The sequence below is a fragment of the Symphalangus syndactylus genome, chromosome 6, assembly GCF_028878055.3.
Source record: "Symphalangus syndactylus isolate Jambi chromosome 6, NHGRI_mSymSyn1-v2.1_pri, whole genome shotgun sequence".
NCBI lineage: Eukaryota > Metazoa > Chordata > Mammalia > Primates > Hylobatidae > Symphalangus > Symphalangus syndactylus.
Genome location: NC_072428.2, coordinates 25945953 through 25961515, shown reverse-complemented (window position 1 = coordinate 25961515; position 15563 = coordinate 25945953). Strand labels below are relative to the sequence as shown.

General features: G+C 39.7%; 1 long non-coding RNA gene across 1 annotated transcript; it reads right to left on the bottom strand.

The window, feature by feature from the left end:
• Positions 1-2807: 2807 nt before the first annotated feature.
• On the bottom strand, positions 2808-15119 carry LOC129484294 (uncharacterized). Its single transcript, XR_010121499.1, has 6 exons — positions 14997-15119; positions 7620-7826; positions 7065-7269; positions 6866-6949; positions 5561-5694; positions 2808-3245 (listed from the first exon to the last, which is right to left on the bottom strand). It is a non-coding gene; the product is annotated as an uncharacterized lncRNA (long non-coding RNA).
• Between the last annotated feature and the right edge of the window lie 444 nt (positions 15120-15563).

The following is a 15563-nucleotide window of genomic DNA, read 5'->3' as shown; positions in this document are numbered from 1 at the left end:
ATAGAAATTTAGGTCCAGATAAATTAAGTGACTTGCCCAAGTTCTCCATTATTTTTTGCCAGAGCCTGAATTTCAAACCCTTTCTCTTGCTTCCAAATCCTGTGTACTTTTCCCAACACCTTCTTGCTTTAGGAAGTAACTCCAGGCTTAGACTTTTGGATACTGGTGAAGGCCAGTGAAGAAGACGATGTGATCAAGTGGACCTTCAGAGGATCCTCAGAACTCTGGTGAAGCAGCTATCTACTCTGCCTACAAGGAAGGGGGTACTCCCGTGGCTTATGTTCAGTGGGACCAAGGAAATAACACCTGGCCAGAACAAGGATGAGGCAAGGGAAGCGCCAAGGGCAAATGATTCAAGGAGATGCTTATTTTCAGGATTGTACAAGGGCCTGCCCTGGCCCCATAACATCATTAAGGCCATAGCTGCAAAATTCAGACTCTAGAAGTGTGTGAAATTCTTCCTGAAATAAACACACATCTTCTAGGCTGATTTAGTTATAGGAAGAATGTGGGATGGAAGAATCAGAAGACCAGAAACAGGCGCTGGTGGTCAACTTTACCATGCCTAGCATCTAGACATCATTGCCCAACCCCTTTGCTCAGTGCCTGCCTGTATGATGGATTCACTTGACTAACCATGCTCTCAAAAAACATATTTTTTCACTCACTCCAGCACACAAATGTCCTTAAAAGTAGACTCTGAAGTAAAAGAAAATTACAATCACATTCTGTTGGAAACCTAGTGAAAGCAAAAGAAATGCTTTAAAAAAATCAATATTTTTAACCCTAAAGTAGATCCTAGAGATAATCTATTTCAACTTGGATTTCTGTCACTTTTGACCAAAGGGTCCCAATTACTATACCCATGCTCCTAGGCTGCTTTCATCAATCAAAACTTACTTGTCCTGTTTTCCTTCCTTTCAGTGTCTAAAGGTTTATCAGATCAGAAAATTGATACTGATAGAACTTAATTGGCTTTCTCAAGGTCACCCAGCTGGTTAATGAAAGGTGCTGGGTTGGATTTCAGGTCTACTGAGGCACAGTGCTCATTCCACTACACCATGAGTCCTACACTGAGTCCTGGACTGAAACAGTTATTTCTTAGCTTTAATACCAATCATTTCATGTATGTACAGTACTTAGAAATTTTCTGAGTGCTTTGCATTTATTATTTCATTTCCAACTCACAGACATTTTGTGAGTAAATTATACCTGTGATCAAGATAAGAAAATTGAGGCACAGAAAGGTCATATGACTTATCTGAAGAAACATACTGAGGCAAAGACACAGCAGTTGTCATCCCCCACCATTGTTTATGTTTTTTCCTACCTATGTGACAAGCCAAACATATCTAGAATTATTTATTAGTTTAATATTTGTTCTCTTCTACCCTATATTAATTATTTATTGCCATATAATAAATTACCCCAAAACTGAGCAGCTTGAAACAACAAGCACTTATTACCTCACAATTTCTGTGGGTCAGGAATCCAGCTGCCACTTAGCTGGGTGCCTCTGGCTGAAGGTCTCTCATGAGGTAATAGTTAGGTGTCAGCTGGGGCTGTGGGCTCATCTGAAGGTTCAACTGAAAGATGATTCACTTCCAAACTGTTGGCAAGATTCAGCTCCTCATGGGTTAATTGGCCAAAGGCCTCAATTCTTAACTGGCTACTGGCCAGAGACCTCCCTCAGTTACCACAAGGCCTCTCCACAGAGCAGCTCACAACATGGCGGCTGGTCTCCCTCAGGGTGAACATATGAGAAAGGAAAACAGGGAAGCCCAAAGCAGAAACCACAGTACTTTGTGTAACCTAATCTTGGGAGTGACATGCCATTACTTTTGCTGTGTTCTATTTATTAGAAGCAAGTCAAAAGGTCTAGCCCACAACCAAAAGAGAAGAGTTTACAAGAGTGTGATATTAGGAGACAGAAATCGTTAGAGCCATTTTAGAGACTGACTAACACATGCTCCAGATGAAAATTACACCTTCAAGATGCCTAGGGTAAAATAGAGGTAAGTTTATGATTTTTCAGTTTTTAAGGAAAAATGTTTTTTATATTAAGCATAAAGGATTATTCATCCAAAAATCATAGCTGGATGCTTGTTTGATATTTCGAAGCCATTGTGCAAAGTGGACACATATCCCAAAGGAATAGATCTGTGATTCTGCCATCCATCTCTCCCTCTCCTCAGAGCATGCTAATTTCATAGTTTGATTTTTTTTTTCCATCTGAAGTGAAAGTCTTGCCTTCCAGACAACACCAGTGAATGACACTGCCTGCATGTCAGAAATTGCAACTGACATTTCAATTTTGCCTAATTTTTTTTCTTTCTTTGATAGTATTATGGTGAAAATTTACATTTGAATAAAAAGCAAATAGTGCATGTCAGAGTAAGCATCAGGGAATGTCAAATTGTTTTTTTCCAATTACAACTCTATTTCAAATAGGGTAATGCAATTAAAGGATAATTACTAGAAGCACAAAGCCAAGGTTATGATCAGAAATGGTTACCCTTTCACTTTAAGTCCTGTCTTGCTAAATAAAATATTCCTGAGGGGCAAGTTACAGTTTGAAAATAAAATACACTCATCCAGGACCACCCAAACCCTTGACATTGTTGACCAAAACACCTATTTGTGTGTAAATACAAGTGTTTAAAAGAGATGAAAGGACACTAAAGGTGAGCTGCATTTTCCTTGGCTTTATCACTCTGATTAATAATGTGATAAATTAGCTGTAGGATGCAATATTAATTAACAGTATATTAGTTGCATTTTATTGCCAATAACATAACAAGCTCTGAAATAGTAGTCAGACTAAACTGCTGACACGGGCTTTTCTGCAAACTGAGCTGTAGTTTGATTTCTCATTTGTCCAAGTGAAGCATCAGCAACTGAGTAAAACCAATTACCTCAAAGCCCACCAAGCCCTCGGCAGCAACTTAGTCCATCTAAGCTTTGCCCAAATGTTATTACTTTCAAATTAGAGGCTGGTCTGAAATGGGCCATCGAAGAATTTCTACTGCTGAAAATAATTCAATATGGCAGTCCAGTTGTGGAACACTTTTTCAGGGCCAAATGGAAAGCAAAGCTCCTTCCAATTTTGACACATCTCGAATCCATGGCTGTCCACTTCTGTAAGGCAAGCCTGGAAGTGCAGAAGTCAGATATGAAAAGGGAGGCATTTTCCTGCCTTTTATGTTTATTTTTGAGATGAAGTCCTGGGATGGAGGTGGGGGACACTTTAGGGAAAAGGACACAAGGTCAAGGATGAAAACAAATAAAGACACTCACCTAATGGGAGTTATCTCACCTCACTGTGTAATGAGAAACTACAGCACAAGAGTTCATCAAGTACAGAGAGATGTTGTTGAGTGAACACTTGGTCAAAGGGATTAAAACAAGTAGGGCAGATGCATTATAAGTACCCAAAGAAATCCCTGTTTATATGTATTCATTTGTCTCCCCCATAGACTTTCACTTGCTATACTCTTTCTTCTTTCTTTCTTTCTTTTCTTTCTTTCTTTCTCTTTCTTTCTTTCTTTCTTTCTTTCTTTCTTTCTTTCTTTCTTTCTTTCTTTCTTTTCTTTCTTTCTTTTCTTTCTTTCTTTCTTCCTTTCTTTTTTTCTTTCTTTCTTTTCTTTCTTTCTTTCTTCCTTTCTTTCTTTCTTTCTTTCTCTGTGACACACACACAATCACTTTTGATCCCCTTATCTTGCTTAATATCTTTCATGGAACTTATTACTATCCAAAATTAAATTTCAGAATGTTTATCCATTCATTTACTTCTCTGTTCCTGTATCCCCACCAAACTGTACACTCCATGAGGTCAGGAGGTGTGTCTGTGCACTGCAGAATAGTGCTTGGCATGTAACAGGCACAAAATTAGTTGAATCAAAGAATGAACCCATTCACTCAACTTACATTTACCAAATGCCCAATGTCTAAGTGCAAAGGATTCAAAGATGATGATAATCATAACTACCATTTACTGAATGAGCCCTCAATGAGCTAAAAGCTTTACATACAGTATTTTATTTGAATCCCTCAACAACCCTTTGAATCATGTGTTTCTATTTTCTTTTCTTTTTTTTTTTTTTTTGCAAATGAGGACATAGAGGCTCACAGAGACTGACTTATTACCACCAAGCTAGAAAGACGTAAAACTATAAATTAAACCGGGTTCGTCTGGTCCTGACTCCAGGCATTGTCATATTCAAAGATTAATGAGACAAACATCCTCCCTGAGAACCTCAAAGTCTCATGCTTTGGATTTAAAGCATCATTGTCTTAGAGGGTCCTCCTAATCTTCTGTGGCTGGAGAAAGAATCTGGCAATAAATCTTGGAGAACTGGAGATGGGATATTTGCTATCCTGGGGCCTTCAGGAATGTCCTTGTTCATGGCAGGATCCGGTATGCCATGCTACTTTCCCTTTGGTGAGGTCAGATTCTGCTGTAGAAGTTTGCCAGGGCAACCCATATTCTCATATCCTTGGCTCCAGGTCCATATATGAGCCCAGCAGCTGTCAGGGATCCTATTTACTTTTAATAAATCTAACAAATGAATGATGAATAAGTGATGATTCTTCTACCTCAGAAAATCCAGCAAGGGCAGGACCCAGCCAGGTGCATGGGAAGCTAAACTCTTTTCCAGCCTTCACAACCGAATTTTAAATTGCCAACACCAAGCTCCAAAGTCAGTTCAGACCCACAAAGTTTCTATGTATTTTAGAGGTCACAAAACTACCCTTTTCTCTGGTATCTTGGAATAAAAGAAAGTTCCTCAGCCTATTTATTCCGTGAATTAAAAAAAAAAAAAGATTAAAAAAGGTCTCCTCGGTTACAATGCCATTCATATCCTTTGACCAGAAAGAGTTAGAGAAAAACTTCGGGATTGATCTGAGGGACACAGAGCCCAGGTTCCATTAAAGTGTATTAATGCCAAGGTCTGTGCAATTAGTGAAAAGTCAATTCCCATTACTAGTTAACACTATTGAATATCTGCTTTCTTTAATAAAAAGCCATGTCCAGTACAAAGAGAATAAATCAATAGGTTGGCTGCATTTAGATCTATTCTGCCTTCTTCTAAAATGCACAGAGAAACTCCCTGTCAGAGCTCTACTGTCTGTCTGCCAAGTTCAGTCTGTAAACTGGCAGCTGGCCCTGCCTTCTTTGCCTGGAATCTTTCATTAGCACTTTCTCACTTTAGCTCTCATTTCTGTCATCAGGAAAATTAAGTTTTATCCCATGCCTAAAATTCTTCTCTTTGAGCTTAATCTTGATCTGCCTCTGAATTGGAATGGTTCAGAAAACCAGCTGCAAAGCCACTGTGGCCATACATCTAAACCTCAGCCTTCGCCAAGCATTGGTTCTTCCTCAGGCCAGGAGAGTAGGGCACACACAATTTCTAACAAGGGGCCAAAGAATCCCAAGAGCCTGAAAGACTTTTCCCCTCCAGAGATACCCTTTGCATTCTTTTACATCTGGTAATCTTCTTTGCTGCCAAGGAGCTGGAATGTTCCAGATCCGTAATTGTGAAAAGCAAAAGAAGGATACACCTGTCCCGTGAAGTTTGCAAGCCCTCCTGATTCTCAGCACCACATGCAGAAGAAGGATGCATTCACCTCCTGTCCGTGGAGGCTGCCTTTCTGTAGCTAAGCCCATCTATTTATCTTCTTTGGTGCAGACCACTAAAAGGAGAAAGCTGTTTAGACACTATCTTCATTATAATGCTTGGTTTATTAAAGACTAAAAGGATACTTTGATTCCCACTGTACATATAAGTTACTCTTGAGTTGGAAAATTATGTTTCTGTGAAAGCGAATTACTGTACCTTAAATTATTTCATGTACCAGAATGCTTAGTCTTTGATGGGAAAAGGAGGATTGATATAATTTTACTTTAGTTTAGGTTTACTGTGCAGAATTATTTGATATTCTTCTTTATTCCTTTGATCCTTATTCTGCACCCTCTCTCCCTTCCTAGAGTGTGTGTTTGATGGTGGGGGTAGGTTTGATGGTGATATTGGTTTGGGTCATGGTTTCGATAGATGGATAGATTAGGAATTGCATTCTTTTCAGGACTCAGCAAATAGGTGTGGATCGTTCTGGGTTTTTTCAATTGGTTCAAGTGTACTATTTCTCCACTTAAGCAGGTTGAAATATCTAATGAAACAAGCGCTGCTAGAACCACATCTGTTTATTCCTGTTGCTGAGATCCTTTCATGCTACTTTCCATGGCCCCATTTCTGGTCCAGAGGCCTGGTCTGCCATTAGAGGGAATCACAAACCAGGCCCTACACTGTGAAACCAACGAATGATCCCCAGTACTGTCATGGATGTTTCTTGAAGCCACTGGAGTCATCCACTGTGGTCGGAGAACTCAGGGAGGGAATCTCCTGCACTGCTTCCCAGAGCAGCTGTGGGGTGACAGTAACAGGCAAACAGTGGAAATGCACACCATCCTAAGACAAGGGTGGAAAGTGTTCAGTTGTGAAGAGACATTTATGTTTACACAAACAGCCAGTTTCTCCTCACATTCAAAGTTACAGAGTTGGACAAGGCAGGCTCACTAGGTGACAAAGAAAAATTTAAGTAATCAGACAGGCTTCCCCAAGTGTTCCAATGGCATGGATGATTCTGCCAAAGGGACTAACTGATGAACAGGTAGCTGGGTGAGGAGACTGCAGATCTTTGTCATCCCAAGCAGATGAAGGTTCCCCACTTGATCAGAGGCAGTGATTGAATTCCCATTTGGGGATCCCACAAAGAAATGAACTGACATTGTCAAGCAATTAATCCAGGGTGAAGTACGATTTAAAAAAAATTGGGAAATGAATAAATGCAGTCCCAGGCAATCTACCTGTGTGACATTGATGCAGGAAAATTGCCTTCGAAGAGGTTGGCAGTTGTCTTTGGTCCTTTAGCAAATCCTTGCACAATAACTCTGAAATGAATAGAAGGAGCAGAATTGGATTAAACAATTTTAAATTTTACTTTCACAAAATATAAACAAGGTTTAAAATTTTGAAATTCACAGAATCACCTAAAATGTCACAAACCTTATGAAGCATCAAGGAGCTAATCCCTCTTATCTTTAAGACTGGGATCAAGGATTTTTTCCACTCTGTAGGAGCTCCTGAGAACCAACTTTTGCAAAAGAGTCAAGTTGCCAATCCAGAGCTGGCAGAAGAGTTGCTCCATAAAATGAGAACAGAATGAAATGCACTCTCACCTTCGAGTTCAAGTGCATGTTGAGATTTTTATCTGAAATGAATTCTGATTAATATCACCTTGGACTAAAGCAGAAAATCATTCAAGCATGTGTTTATACTTGTTGACATGAATAAAAGATACACCTTAAATCTGAGTCATAATACTGGAATAAAAGATGATTATGAAATGCATACCATTGATATAGTCTCACCAAGAAAGTCAACATTCAAATTCCCTAAGACAGAGAAATTTGTTTCAATAACTTGTCCAATCACTCTTTAGCCATAAGACCAAACTATGGTCCCTGCCCACACTACTTTGTTCTTTTGAGTTATTGTCTGTTTCTCACTCTAATTAATCACTTCCCAATCATATTTAAGGAGAAAAAGAAATGGACATACCTTTCAGGGATGCTTTAAAAGCTTCATTATTGGTACCAAGAGAGGACAGCAGGTTGAATTCCATGTTCTGAGGAGAACATTGCATCCATGACAATGTCACACACACACGAGAGCATGAAGCACACCCAGGTAATCAGATGGTGATGCATAGTCCTGCAATCAGCTCTCCTTATTGACCCTGAAGCCTTGCCTCCAGGCAAGTTAGACCTTTCAGTGGAAATAAGATGGAATTATTTCAAAATAAGATGGAAATAATTTGGAAGTTGGCTAGGTAAGCCCTGTTGACATGGAAAAGCAGGTTTTTTCCATTTTTCCACTCAACTCTATACCCCCTAGACAGACACTCTTATATTTCCTATTTCACCTTCCACAATTTCTTGTCAAAGATTACTTTAAAGCGTACCAAACAATGATATCTAATGGCTTCCCATCTCACTTAGAGTAAAAACAAAGTCTCTATAATCCCTCATCACCAGGCCACCAGCCAACCACTCACCAATGTCTTAATTCCTTCTCCAGCCTCCTGCAGGCACACTGGCTTACCTGTGAGTCCTTGAACATTCTGGGCACATTTCTGTTTCAGGGCCTTTGCACTTGCTCTTCCCTCCATCTGGACTGCCCTTACTTCCGCGCCTACATGGCACAGTCAAGTTTTAATTGTCCCTCTTCGATAGAGACTTCCAGATCTATCCTATCTAAAATTTTAACCTCTCCCACCTGCCGAACAATTTCTATCCTCTTTCCTAACATATCATATAGTTCACTTTTCCAATCTCATTTATTGCCTATCTCTCCACTCGAATATAAGCTCCATGAGGACAAAATTTTTTTTTTTTTTTTTTTTTTTTTTTTTTTTTTTTTTTTTTTTTTTTTTTGAGACGGAGTCTCGCTCTGTCGCCCAGGCTAGAGTGCAGTGGCGCGATCTCGGCTCACTGCAAGCTCCGCCTCCCGGGTTCACGCCATTCTCCTGCCTCAGCCTCTCCGAGTAGCTGGGACTACAGGCGCCCGCCACCGCGCCCGGCTAATTTTTTGTATTTTTAGTAGAGACGGGGTTTCACCGTGGTCTCGATCTCCTGACCTCGTGATCCGCCCGCCTCGGCCTCCCAAAGTGCTGGGATTACAAGCGTGAGCCACCGCGCCCGGCCGAGGACAATATTTTATACACTGCTGTATCCTTTGTGCCTGGAACAACTCCTGGTATGTAGTAATGGCCCAATAAATACTAACTGAATGAGTGCATAAATAAAGGAATGAATATCAGTGATTCACTAAACCCACCTCTCCTTCATTCACACAAAAGCCAGGTCCTTTCACAGGGCACTTCCAGCTCCTGTGAGTGTAACCATCCCCAGTTTACAATGAGTAAATGATGAGCCAGAGAGATCAAGTAACCTGCCCACATTGGCTTGCTAGTATGTGGTAGAGCTCAAATGAAAGTTAAAGTTTGTCTAACACATGAGGTCTTAACCAGGGATGATTTTGCCCCCTAGGATGCATGTGGCAATGTCTGGAGACATTTTTTGTTGTCATAACTGAGGGTTGCTACTGAATTCTAGTGGATAGATAGCGGGGATACTGCTAAACATTCCTACAATACACACGACAGCCTCCCATAACAAAGAATTATCCTACACAAAAGGTCAATTGTGCTGAGGTTGAGAAACCCTGGTCTAACTCCATAAACTGTTTTAGTCACATTGCAGTTTTGCTCGATTAGCTGCCAGTGGCAGTGCAAACTGCATCAGCCCTTTTATAAAGCAATATGACAATATTTCTTGAGAGTGTTGAATGTTTTCATACCTTTTTTTATTATTATTATACTTTAAGTTTTAGGGTACATGTGCTCAATGTGCAAGTTTGTTACCTTTTGACTCTGCAATTCTACTTCTGTAAATCTAGCCTAAGGAAATAATCTGAAATGTGGAAAATGTCCCCAAATATTTATCATGACATTATTTGTAATACTAAAAAATTAGAAACCAGTTAATGTCTGGTAATAAAGGGATCATTAAGTAAATTCTGGAATATCCACTTGCTGGAACATTAAGCAGCCATTAAAATGATATTTATTAAGAGTTCATAATAACATGAGAAAATGCTTACATAAAAATGTTAAATTTTAAAAATTGTTTTCAAAAGTATGTAAGTAGTATGACCGTTAAACAACTGACAAAAATTATGCATATAAAATAAGTGAAGCAGAACTACGTTAAAATATTAATAGTATGGTAGCACTAAGGCTAGTTAATTTCTTTCTTTTATTTTTCAGTACAATACTTCCAAAACAATAATATAATAATAATGTAAAAAATATAGCAACAATGTATTCATTTTATACAGGGGAAAATATCATTTAAGAGATTGGGATTTTTTCTCTTAAAAAAAGAAAGCTAAAAGAAAAAGACTGGACCTGGTGGAGTCCGAGGTTACGGTGCGCTATGATCACACCATTGCACTGCAGCCTGGGCAACAGAGCAAAACCCTTGTCTGTGAAAAAAAGAATAGTAAATACAGCAACTGTGGTGGTGGATTTGCCTCTTATATGGATTAATGAACTGTTTATTTCATGTTTATTATTCCTCCTAAGTAACTGTCTTTGTTATAGGAAGCGAGAAATGCTTAGTTATGTAGTAGCAGCTGGAACTAGCTCCGTCTTTGCCAGTTTATAGCTATCAAAAACATGTTACTCACTCATCTTAAGTGTTTTCCTAATATTTGAAATATTGATTCTATTAGGGCAAAGAATTCTCACATTTACAACCAGGACTGCCATCAGTGCAGTTGGGATTTGGGACCCAGAGGGATACGTGAAAGGTGGGTGCCATGGTCAACCTCCTTCACATGGGCGTCCAAAACAGGAAGCCACAAGTCTCGGACTAAGAGTCCTAGACTCTTAGGGCTCTGGACTCCAACAGGCCTTGGATCGAGTCACAGCTGCACACCCACTACCATGTCTTTGAGTGAATTCTTAACCCCTTTGTGTCCTCTCTGAACTCAAAGTCCATGTTTAAAACCACCGTGAAATGTCGTTAATGCTTGAAAGACTCCTTGCTCTTTGCACACTGTGACCTGGAACCATTCACTTGCGGGAACCTGCCCCCACAACTAGCTGACTCCTTGGTACTCATCCTTCACCCACTTTCCAGACGCTTTTATCTCAACAAAACTTGAGGCTTAGCCCACACAAGTTATGACACTAACTATGAAGGCCTCATCCAAGATGCCCTATCTTTGGACTTGGTTTTAAATTAAACCTGCCTTCACCCTCTGGACTAATAGAGATAAGGTTGGCTTTCTGGTCAGCCGTGGACTGCAGCCTAGAATGAGGAAGGAACACAAAAAGCAGCTGCAGAGACAGCATCTTCACTCATTCAGACACTATTTGGGCAATGAAAGAACAGAGAACTCGGTTATTTAATTAACCCTCCGAGTCTCTGGAATGTAAACATTTTCTTTTGTAAAGCTCTGAGACCTCTCTTGTTTCCAACCAGCAGGCTTTATTTCTGCCTCTCCTTCTGTTTCTCTGCTCTTGACCCTCTTGTAATAGATTGTTGGATGACTTGTTTGTACAGAGGGACAGGCTTATTTCCCACCCCCCTCCCAAATTCTTGAGGCGTTAGAAATTTTCTCCCTTATCAATTTTCCACGGACTGGCCCTCTATTCCCTAATGGTGCTGGATTGGCACACACCACAGACACCGGCTCTGAAACAAAAGGAAAAGCAAGAAGATAGAGATGCACACAGCCAGCCTCCCTGTCTATTCCCAGTGTGTCCCACTGACAATGCTGTGTGGAAGGGAAATTGTTCTATCAGCGACTGTGTTAGATTCATGACCCCACCACAACCTTGAATTGGCCTTTAGTTGTCGCTGATGGGAACTGAAGAACAGCGCCTGTCGACATGATTGCTACTCTCCAATGAATCAGAACATACAGGGCGAGGAGCAGCACATTAAAGTAGCAACAGAAATATATCACTGTACTTTTATATAGATGTATTGCTTTTGCCCAAGCATATAAATGATTGGGCCAGCCACTTATTTTTTTTTTCAAGGACTATAAATTAAAAATAAGCTAAGGGTTTTAAAATTATGTTCTTTTTAAAAAACCAAGGTAGCTATTTTAAGGCAACAGTCAAATATTTAAAGATCATCTTATGTGGATATTTCAGCGACTGTCACTGGGAGGAAAATCAGCCCTTGCCACCTGCACTCTGGTTACTTAACACATGGGCACTGATTTATCATGGGTTGTCATTTGCTAATTGATCTTTTTTTAAAAGTAAATGTTCCCCATGTTTATTTCTCTGCTTGCTTACTGAAGAAAGTATATTTCACAGATTTAAGTTGTGATTTAAACAGACAGCAAACATATTTACCAGCCTAGAACAAGATGCTGGAAGAATCAAGGTGTTCAGAGAAAGCTGAGAGCAGGGATCAATGATTCTTAAATTGGGAGGTGATAGAGCCCTATTGAGAACAGGCTGGAGCTCACGGAACCTCTCTCCAGTAGCACACATGAATGCTTGCACTTCACAGCAAAATTTTTCCTTTTGCTTCAAGGACTCACAAACTCTCTGAAGCCCCTCCCTGGAGCCCCTGTTTTTGAGGTTATCTTGTAAAACTATAAATTTGTGACACACTGGGATGTGGTGATCAGCTGTGATGTATGTCTCAAGTAAGTGCTTACTAGTAATAGGTCAAATATAGCTGTTTGAAAATGATTTGCTTTTAGAAGTATACACATCTGAGAAGATTCAAAGGTTTACCAATAACAGCATTACTCTCACTTAGTCACCATAGCCAATAACACCTATGTGATCTAGCCCCTGCCTACCTCCCTGATATTACCTCTCACCACTTTTCTCCCCACTCTACAAGCTTCAGTCGCATGGCCTCCTTTCTGATTTTCAGCCCACTGAGTTACTTCCTGCCTTGGGGTATTTGCAGTGCTGGGCAATGTTCTAGGCACAGACCGAACAAGACCACAAGATCTGTCTTTTGTGGATCTTACATTCTGTGGAGGGAAACAGGCAATAGGCATATGATCAAATCCCTAAGTTTGATCATTTCAAGTGTTTTGAAGCAATTAAAATGGAGTGAGGAGGGGCTAGAGTGTGACTGGCCAGGTAAGGCCTCTTTGGAGAGATTGTAGCTGAGATTTTAACTGAGATGGAGAAGTGAGAAATAGCTGCAAGTCAAAGGGAAATATTTGTGGGCAAATCCAGTAGCAAGCGCAAATACCCTGAGGCTAGAAAGAACTTGGTGGGTTGAAAGGTCATCAAGCAGGTCATTTGACATCTGATATGCTCTCTCAGGGAGAAACTTAAATTATCCATGCTGCTACCCAAATGATTGATATGCTATGAGCAGTGATGGTGACTATAAATTGTTTTTTTCTCTGCAATAATTTTGACTTTTTGTCAAATACTTGATATGCAAACTGAAGTCATTTAAGACCTAATTAGAGATGGGGACAGCAGGAGGTCCAGAGAGGTTAGGCAGTTTACCCAAGGTCACACAGCTTGTTATTAAATTAGTTTAGTGGACAGACCAAACGAAAGCCCTGGCCTCTGCATTTGCAGGGTGGTATCCTTGCAACACCCTGCCTCCCTATTATTTTCATGTAATTTAACAAAGGTCATTTTGTCTTGAAAACTAGTCTGGTATCTGGTTCCATATGCTGTTATGGTCCAGAGACACACTATCATTACACGGTTTTCAGCTTTTACAAACTTTTGTTAAATATCTAGCTCAGGATTCCTGATTTCTCCAGAGGTTGATGAAGCCAGTGGCGAGCTAAAAATCTCTCACCTCTAAAGAAAAACCAAGCATCACTGTCTCCTCTGGGCTGAATATTGAGATCTGTGAGACCCTAATAAGTTCTGGGTCCTCACCTGCCTCTGGTGGGGCCTGTGGTTAGGACAGATGGACTCCTAGCTTTGTATGCCCATGTCAAGAAGGCTAACATTGCCCCCCGCCCCATACCACTTTCCATGTGTCCCACTGGCCCCCAAACAACAAGTGAATTGATAGCAGTCTTGATTTTAACTAAGTGTAGGAAGTCTTTGATCTGATGGAACCAATGTTTCTAAAATATTAGAAAAAAAATTGGAGATGAGTGAGTGAAATATTTTCAGTAGCTGTAAATTGGCAAAGACTGAGCTAATTCCAGCCACTACTACATAACTAATCAACACTGTACTAGGACTAAACACTGTTGTTAAAAAATTCCAAGAAAGAGTGTGGCCTGGATTGATATCAAAATACCCTTTTAGTTAAAAAGTTCAGAAAAATGAACTCAGCCACTTCTGCACTACCTCTGACAAAATCTATATTCACAGTCCACTCTTTCGACATCTGAAATCTATCGTCTCTCCCCCTAGTTTCTCTCTCTTTTCTTATACTGCTGGTGAGAATATAAATTAGTCATTCTTTCAGGAGTACGATTTGGCTAGTAGGTGTCAAGAAACTCTACAAACTGTGTAGTCATTGACTCAACAGTTACATTTTTGAGATTTGATCATAAGGAAACAGAGATACTTGTAAGTTTTATACTGCAAGATTTATATGAGAAGATAGTCACAACAGTATTATATATGATAGTGAAATATTGCAAATTATCAAAAAGAGATTGGAATCTCCCAAAATGTGTTCTGCAGAAACAAATTTCATAAGATGCCCCGCGCGCGCGCACACACACACACACACACACACAGGATTGTGTGATCAAATAAATTTAGGACATACATACTATATATTTTGAGAAATCACAAGGCATATTAGCAAGAATCTTCTCAGAATTCTTGCAAAAAAAGCAATCAACTATTTGACCTCATTTAACTCAGTGCTTCTCAAATTCCTTTGGTCACTGAATCCCTTTATTACATAATACTTCTTAATATACTATAGAAAAGAGGCTCTGCAAAATATACTTCAGGAAATACTGAATTGAATAAATTTACATATCTGCTTTCAGCTTTTGTCTCGAAGGAGGCCAAGGTGCAACTTTCTTCAGTCGTCCTGAATCCAGGTTCATCTGACACCAGCGGCCTCCACCACGCCACCGAAGTTCGACCCCAGCAAGATTAAAGTCGTATACCTGACGTGCACCAGGGATAAAGGTGGTGGTGCCATGTCTGGGCTGACACCCAAGATTGGCCACCCTGGGTCTGTGTTCAAAAAAATTTGGTAATGACATTGCCAAGGCAATCAGTGACTGGAAGGGTCTGAGGATTACAGTGAAATTGACCATTCAGTACAGACAGACCCAGAATGAGGTGGTACCTTCTGCCACGGCCATGATTATAAAAGTCCTCAAGGAACCACCAAGAGATAGAAAAAAACAGAAAAGCATTAAACACAATGGAAATATCACTTTTGATGAGATTGTCCACATTGCTGGACAGATGCGGCAATGATCTTTAGCCAGATAACTCTCTGGAACCGTTAAAGAGATTCTGGGGACTGTCGAGTCTGTGGGCTGTGATATTGATGGCCGCCACCCTTATGACGTCATAGATGATGTCAACAGTGGTGCGGTGGAATACCAAGCTAGTTAAGAAGCACAAAGAAAAATATTTCAATAAAGGATCATTTCACAATTAAGATAAATAAATAAATAAATTTACATATCTGTATATGAAATGCTTTGCTGCTGTTTAAAACAATATTAAAGAATTTTGATTCTATGGGATAAGTGCTGGTGATATTAAGTGGGGGAAAAAGCAGGTTAGATAAGAATGAATATTTTATTAGCATAATTTTGGAAACAAATGAATGTATGTGTGTGATTATGCCAAAATAAGAACAGATTTGATCTTGTGGTGATGGAATTACTGGTTTGTTTTTAAAAAATTGTGCTTCTAAATTTTCCCAATTTGCTACAATTAATAAGCATTACTTTTATAAGGAAAAATACTATGTATTTTAAACTTTTTATCTT